The sequence below is a fragment of the Schistocerca gregaria genome, chromosome 3 (assembly GCF_023897955.1).
Source record: "Schistocerca gregaria isolate iqSchGreg1 chromosome 3, iqSchGreg1.2, whole genome shotgun sequence".
NCBI classification, from domain to species: Eukaryota; Metazoa; Arthropoda; class Insecta; order Orthoptera; family Acrididae; genus Schistocerca; species Schistocerca gregaria.
The window spans coordinates 437,304,017-437,312,522 of record NC_064922.1 but is presented as its reverse complement, the minus strand read 5'-3'; the positions used below and the strand labels follow the sequence as shown (position 1 = coordinate 437,312,522).

The following is an 8,506-nucleotide window of genomic DNA, read 5'->3' as shown; positions in this document are numbered from 1 at the left end:
TTGAGGGTGTTGCATTTTTTTTTCAGCAGTGTAGTTCATACCATACAAGACTCCCTTCTCCACCTACAAAATAGGCTATGGGCGTACTATTCTGTAGAGAAGCAGAAAACACAGAAACAGGTTGAAGTAGCTAAAGACGATTTTGTGAAAACGTACTGGCACCATAACTAGTCTCAAACAGAGCAAAATACATGATGCATGGGTTTCCAAGCGACTAAACTTAAGTGGTGTGCTAGTGACATACACTGATGAGCCAAAATGTTATGACCACCTGCTTAATAGCTTCTTTGTCCGTCTGTGGAACGAAATACATCACTGTTGTGCGTTTCTGGCGTCCGACTGTTCGTTGGTAGCTTTGTGGAGGTATGTGGTATTAAATGTCTACCAACAGATGGCGTAATTCGCGTAAATAACGGGCCGCTTATTTGCATACGCTATGATCGCGCCTGATAGTGACCCAGATGGGTTCTATAGGATTTACATTAGGCGAATTTGCTGGCCGGGACATCATTGTGAGTTCACAGAAACGTTCCTCAAACCACTTTAGCGCGTTTCTGATTCCGAAACACGCATTGTTATGTTGCTGGAAGGTGGCATCGCCGTCGGGGGAGACATCAAGCATGGACGGATGCAGATGGTTCACAGCCCTAAGCGTGTCTTCTACATTACTAATACAGGTCCTTTGTAAGTACGGGAGAATGTCTCCCATAGCATAATACTGCTGCCACCAACTTGCGTCCGTGGCGCGCTGCACGATTCGAGCCGCCGTTCAGTTCCATGACGACGTCTACGGAGATGACCATCGATCTAGTGTAGCATAAATGTGATTCACCCGAAGAGCCGCCACATTTCCACTGATAGGCTGTCGAATCCCGATGGCCCCATGCCCAGTTCAGCCGCAATTGACGATTCCTCTGGGTCAACGTTCTGTGAAGAGTCGTGGACGTCCAACTCTTCCTAACTCTTTCCGTGGCTGCTCGGGACAGGAGCACGTGAACGTTCAACCATCTTCGCAGTTTTCTAGATACTCGCTCACAGGCTCTGCCTAACAATAATCTGCCCTTTGTCGAAGTCACTTACCTCAACGGATTTCCACATTTGCAGCCCATATCTTCGCTAGGGTGATTCTTTGTCCATGTATGCTCCACTTAGGTATTTTTGTTACCGCGTAACGTGCCCGCAGCGCCACCAAGCGGCATCCAACGTCACGAAGGGCAGTAGTCATGATGTTCTGGCTTATCAGTATATACTTTTGCTTCGCCACATTGATTGTATTTTATATTGTTAAAAGAGGGCAGCATTTTGTTGATTTGCGTTCTACTTTGTGAACAGAAATGTATCAAGATATTTGTTATTGTCTCAAATAGTAATTAAATTGCTACATAGTTGCTTTTAACCTGACTGAAGGTGGTTCCACGAATTTTTGTGATTTATCAGCCAGTTATACTGTCCTTATTTATATTTTTAGCATTGTTTGACACTGCATTTTAACAGCACGTTCTGAAACATGATTAAATACATGATGTTTAATACACTGTATGTAGATACGAGTGACAGTAAAAGTGCGAGTGACAGTTATTGGATTCGTTTTTTTATAATTCTGTTTGAATTTAATTGAATTTTATATAAATTTTTAAACAGCGTGTAAATAACCAAACTGTTACGAGTTAAGTCATTAAGCATTATTATTATTATAACCATCTTTAAATTCTCGTCTCTGTCACCATCAAACCATATATCTCTTCTTTTCGTATGGGAATAACACGAACATCGTGCATTTAATAACATACAAATAACATTTTTGTCGATAGGTGAAAGCATATAAAAGAGTTATATTTTACAAACGGAAGTTGAAATACATTTGCATAAGCACTGAAGACTTATGGTCCGTCATGTGACATATTACTGAACAGAAAGTACTCTGGTGTTTCCTACTACTGAAGTGACGCGAACGGCGAGTAAGTAATGCCCTTGATAAAGTGCACTTCAAGGGAATGATGACACTCGCTTAAGTTTTAGCGTAATACCAGTGAAACCGCGGTTTTTATAGAATCTTACGCGTGTACAACAGCGTAAAACATTTGATTACAAACGAATTAATTTGATAAATACTCCCTTTAAGCATGTAAGAGAGAAAAAAATTGTTAATAGTCACTAAGCGCTCTCATTATGAAACATTGGCTGAATATAAATTGGCTAATTTGGACCGCATAATACAAAAAACTTGTTTATCAAACATTTCAATGTTAATGACGTTGTATCTCCTGAATTACGTGTCAGACAGTGATATACACTGCAGCGCCAACGAAACTGGTATAGGCATTCGTATTCAAATACAGAGACGCATTATGTGATCAAAAGGGTCGGGCTGAAAATGACGTACAACTTCGTGGCGCCCTCCATCGATAATGTTGGAATTAAATATGTTGTTGGCCCTTCCTTAGCCTTGATGACAGCTTCCACTCTCGCACGCATGCTTTCAATCAGTTGCTGGAAGGTTTCGTGGGGAATGGAGTGCCGTACTGACGAGAGGAATCGATGTCGGTCGGTGAGGCCTGGCACGAGGCCGGTGTTGCAAAACATCCTAAAGGTATTCTGTAGGATTCAGGTCAGGACTCTGTGCAGGCCAGTCAATTACAGGGATGTTATTGTTGTGCAACCACTCCGCCATAGGCCTTGCATTATGAACAGGTGCTCGATCATGTTGAAAGATGCGATCGCCATCCTCGAATTTTTCGTCAACAGTTGGACGCAAGAAGGTGCTTAAAACATCATTGTAGGCCGGTGTTGTGATAGTGCCACGCAAAATAACATGGGGTGCATCCCCCTCCAAGAAAGCACGACCACACCATGGCACAACCGCCTCCGAATTTTAATGTTGGCACTACATACGCTAGCAGATGACGTTACCTGGGCATTCGCCATACGCACACGCTGCCATCGTGTCACCACAGTGTGTTCCGTGATTCGTCACTCCACTCCTTACACCAAGCGAGGCGTCGTTTGGCGTTTACTGGCGTGACATGTGGCTTATGAGCAGCCGCTCGACCATGATCTTCAAGTTTTCTCACTACTCACCTAACTGTCATAGTACTTGCAGTGGATTCTGATTCAGTTTGGAATTCCTGTGTGATGGTCTGGACAGATGTTTGCCTATTGCACATTACGACCCTCATCAACTGTCGGGGGTCTCTGTCAGCCAACAGACGAGATCGGCCTGTACGCTTTTGTACTCTATGTGTCCCTTCACGTTTCCACTTCACTATCACATCGGAAACAGTGGACCTAGGAATGTTTAGGAGTGTGAAAATCTAGCATAAAGACGTATGACACAAGTGACACCCAATTACCTGACAACGTTCGAAGTCCGTAAGTTCCGCGGAGCGCCCCAATCTGCTCTCTCAAGATGTCTGAGTACTGAGGTCGCCGATATGGAGTACCTGGCAGTAGGTGGCAATACAGTGCACCTAATATGAAAAACGTGATTTTTTTGGGTGTCAGGATACTTTTGATGACATAGTGTATATGAAGAGATAGAATACGGCCCTGCAGTCGGCAACGCCTTAATAGGCAAGTGTCTGTCGGAGTTGTTAGATCGATTACTGCTCCTACAATGGCAGGTTATCATGACTGAAGTGAGCTTGAACGTGGTGTTATAGTTGGCGCACGATCAAAGGGACACAGTATCTCCGAGGTAGCTATGAAGTGGGGATTCTCCCGTACCACCATTTCACGGGTGTGTCTTGAATATCAGGAATCTGGTAAGACATCAAATCTCCGACATCGCTGCGGCTGGAAAAAGATCCTGCAAGAACGAGACCAGCGACGACTGAAGACAATCGTTCAACTTGCAGAAGTGCAACCTTCGCATTTGGTTTCAGATTTCAGTGCTGGGCCATCAACAAGTGTCGGCTTGTGAACCATTCAACGAAACGTCATCGATATGGGCTTTCGGAGCCGAAGACCCAGTCGTGTACCCTTGATGACTGCACGACACAAAGCTTAACGCCTCACCTGGGCCCGTCAACACCGACATTGGACTGTTGATGACTGGAGACATATTGCCTGGTCGGACTAGTGTCGTTTCAGATCATATCGAGGGGATGGACGTGTACGGGTATGGAGACAAGCTCATGAATCCATGGACCGTGCATGTCAGCAGCGGACTGTACAGGCTGGTGAAGAGTCTGTAATGGTGTGGGGCGTGTGCAATTGGAGTGATGTGGGACCCCTGATATGTCTAGATAAGACTCTGACAGGTGACATGTACGTAAGCATCCTGTCTGATCGCCTGCATCCATTCATGTCCATTGTGCGATGGGCAATTCCAGCAGGACGATGCGACATCCCACACGTCCAGAATTGCTATAGAGTGGCTTTAGAACCGCTCTTTTGAGTTTAAACACTTCCGTTGGTCACCAAACTCCCCAGACATGAACATTATTGAGCATATCTGGTAAGATTAACTATTAACGTACTATTCAGAAAATATGTCCACCCCCTCGTACTCTTACGGATTTATGGACAGCCCTGCAGAATTCATGGTGTCAGCTCCCTCCATCACTACTTCAGCCATTAGTTGATTCCATGCCACGTCGTGTAGCGACGCTTCTGCCTGCTCGCGGGGCCCTACACGATATTAAGCATGTGTACCAATTTCTTTGGCTCTTCATTGTAATTTTACAGGTACATTCAGTCATACCTGTAGATACTGTCTGAAAAGCATGTTATCGTTAGAGATAGTAATGAAATAGTAATAAATTAAAACATCATTTCCACTGCTGCCGTTTTGCTGCTTCCAACAGCGGAAATGTGCTAAGCGACATAATTTTTTCCATTCGTTGTTTTGTGAGCGGTGTCAGAGAGAAAAATTTTCGATATGGTTAGAAATTATGGGTAAAGTGTTTTTGAATTCGCAAAATGCTCTCATTCATTCTCAAAATTTCGGATGAATAAAGTACGGGTATTTGCCCGCCGGTAATTGCGTTCACTCGCAATTAACACCAAGTATATAACGCTTGTCTTATTAAGTGCCAATGGCACATTAAATCTGTTTTACGTAGTAATTATAATGCTTTCCCGCAGTACACATCACACCATTCCTGCTCTCTTTTTTATACCTGCGTAGCTCTTGATAGTTTGTCGCTACTGTTGCATTATAGCGAGCTCAAGTTGCGGACTAGTTGAACACTGGAATGCCCGGCGATTTAACTGGTTGCGCATACTTAAATGTCTCTGACTGCTTGATACAGACTGCAAAATAGTGGACCACACCCTCCAAGTGCAACATGCTTCCCTCTAACGTCACTTAACTCTCCTGCTCGAGTGGTGTAATATGTGGAACTTTCAAAATCCATGAGAAAACAAAGTCACCATCTTTAACTTCACCACTTGGCTTTTCCATCGTCCAGATTTCACCTCTCCATCTACAACTAATCAATTGCTCCCACTAACACAGTAAGTATTTAGGAATGAACCTCGACAGGAAACTAACATGAAATGATACTTTTTTACCATCCAGCACAAAACCTGAAACCCACTGAAATTACCAACAGGCTTCACCTGGGGTCTACATCCTTCTGTTATCCTTATTTATAAATCCCTAAATTGAAATCCTATCTTATGCTACTGTTGCATGGATCTCCGACTCCCTTGAAACTCTAAAAGACATGCACTCAACCTAGAATTTCACATCTGTCTAACAGTTTCTACTCCTTCACCTCTTCTTGGGGCAGTTTCAGATCCAACAGTAATCGGACAATGCTCCAAGCACTCAGTATCCTACCCACTAATCATGAATCCAGTTACCATACTGCGCGCAGTCCGGAACCGTGCGACTGCTACGGTCGCAGGTTCGAATCCTGCCTCGGGCATGGATGTGTGTGATGTCCTTAGGTTAGTTAGGTTTAAGTAGTTCTAACTTCTAGGGGACTGATAACCACAGCAGTTGAGTCCCATAGTGCTCAGAGCCATTTGAACCATTTGAACCATACTGCGCCATTACATCCATATCTATACTCTTCCCCGGATTATCTACCCTCTGCCGCTGGAACTCAATTCCAGGTACACAACTCTAGGACTCGATTCTCAGACTCGTACAGTCGTCAGGAGACAGCTGGGCTCCAAGCACTCAGTATCCTACCCACTAATCATGAATCCAGTTACCATACTGCGCCATTGCATCCATATCTATACTCTTCCACGGATTATCTACCCTCTGCCGCTGGAACTCAACTCCAGGTACACAACTCTAGGGCTCGATTCTCAGACTCGTACAGTCGTCAGGAGAGAGCTGGGCGGTATGCGATTGTGAAATCATAGTTAGCCTAGAGATCGCCTATAAAAATTGTTGACTATAACACAGTTATTAGGGAGTAATACAGGACTGACTTCCAAAGCGCCGCGCTGCAGTCGGGCCAGCGGAGTAGCGCCTCTTCCGCAGAAGAAAGCCGGCGTGCGCTTGACTCCAGCGGTATGACCAGCGCAGCGAAGCGTCGGGTGGAGGAGGCTACGTCAAGGGGGCCGTCGACCGCGGAATCCAATGGCCTCCGGGCTGTGTACCCATCTCCAACGTGCTCATTTGGACGTCGAAGGTTTACGCTTAGGAGTTCCGTCCTACCTGAAGTATTCGCTGGCACACAGTGGGAGGCTCTCAGCTCTCTTTATGGGAACAGGAGCCAGCAGTATTGCGGTAACTCGCACAGCATTTCTCCCTATCTAGCAGTCTGCCTATCATCGACAAGGCGATCCCCCTTCTGGGAAATGCCAAGGTAGAAGTTGGACAAATTTTTAGCGTCCGCCAGTGATACTGTCCTGGGGCATAACACAACAATGAATTCCATCCCGAGGTACACCTTTCTTTACAACCCTGGTCATAAATGCTGCACCTCACCTTACACTTCGACCCTCCTCAATCTCAACAACTCTTAGCTGTTTCCGGCGGTTCCATAGGTTAGCCATATGTGACAGTGAGAGGAATACGAGAAAAAGCTAACATGGAAGCACTGGAAACCAGCGAAACAGTCATTTTTCGTCGACAAGGAAAGTTTCATATCAGCGCACACTCCGCTGCAGAGTGAAAATCTCATTCTGGAAACATCCCCCAGGCTGTGGCTAAGCCATGTCTCCGCAATATCCTTTCTTTCAGCAGTGCTAGTTCTGCATGGTTCGCAGGAGAGCTTCTATAAAGTTTGGAAGGTAGGAGACGGATACTGGCAGAAGTAAAGCTGTGTGTACCGGGCGTGAGTCGTGCTTCGGTAGCTCAGTTGGTAGAGCACTTGCCCGCGAAAGGCAAAGGTCCCGAGTTCGAGTCTCGGTCGGGCATACAGTTTTAATCTGCCAGGAAGTTTCATATCAGCGCACACTCCGCTGCAGAGTGAAAATCTCATTCTGGAAACATCCCCCAGGCTGTGGCTAAGCCATGTCTCCGCAATATCCTTTCTTTCAGGAGTACTAGTTCTGCATGGTTCGCAGGAGAGCTTCTGTAAAGTTTGGAAGGTAGGAGACGGATACTGGCAGAAGTAAAGCTGTGAGTACCGGGCGTGAGTCGTGCTTCGGTAGCTCAGTTGGTAGAGCACTTGCCCGCGAAAGGCAAAGGTCCCGAGTTCGAGTCTCGGTCGGGCACACAGTTTTATTCAGCCAGGAAGTTTCATATCAGCGCACACTCCGCTGCAGAGTGAAAATCTCATTCTGGAAATTGTAATACTCATCATGACATCTACATCGTGAACACTTTCATGCAACAACAGCATTAACATAACAACAAAGCACCCTTATCCTTGATTGCGTTTTAACAGTTACGTAAAAATCACCAACAAAATTGTAAGAGTCTATAAAATTTTACTACGGAAGTTTTAAAAACAGAGTTTGTTTAGTCAGTTTCGGGTAATTTGAAAACATCTGTTAGCCATGTAAGACCTTAGGCTGAAGAGCAACTTTAACCGCTGGAAGCCCGCTCCTCCCGTCCCCATGAAATAACGATAGAGACAGATCAAGAAAAAGAGCCGCAGACAAGATCTCGAGTGCCACCACAGCAGTTCCTTCTCCAGGATTACAATCCCATCACTTTCATAGCCACGTCAACACTATCAATTTTAATTAATTTTGATATCCAAAAGTATTTTATTATACTTGGCATTTATATTTTCCACATTGTTGTGTACAAAATCTGTTCGCTGAAGGGCAGGTACTGAGCTAGTGCCAATCAGCCTCAAAATGAGAATGAAAAACAGTAAGGAGAAAAAACGACACCAGCATATCGCCAGATGTCAGTGAGACACTGCTAATGGACGCGGCAAGATATATGGGAAGATTTTATTGATGGAAAATTGTTGCTATCGAAGACACTCAGAAATACGTGAACATCACACTAAGAGGTGCGATCAAAAAGTAGCGGGAATTTTTGTTTTTCTTAAAGAATCTTTTATTCATCATCAACATCAACTTTGCCCCTTCGATATAATAAACCTGTGCCAGCGCTTTTTGCAATCTCCAAAGCACTTTTGGA

The 8,506-nt window shown here is 44.8% G+C and overlaps 1 non-coding gene across 1 annotated transcript; it reads left to right on the top strand.

The window, feature by feature from the left end:
- Positions 1-7,249: 7,249 nt before the first annotated feature.
- Trnas-cga (transfer RNA serine (anticodon CGA)) lies at positions 7,250-7,324 on the top strand. The gene has a single exon. It is a non-coding gene; the product is annotated as a tRNA-Ser (tRNA).
- The last annotated feature ends 1,182 nt before the right edge of the window (positions 7,325-8,506 follow it).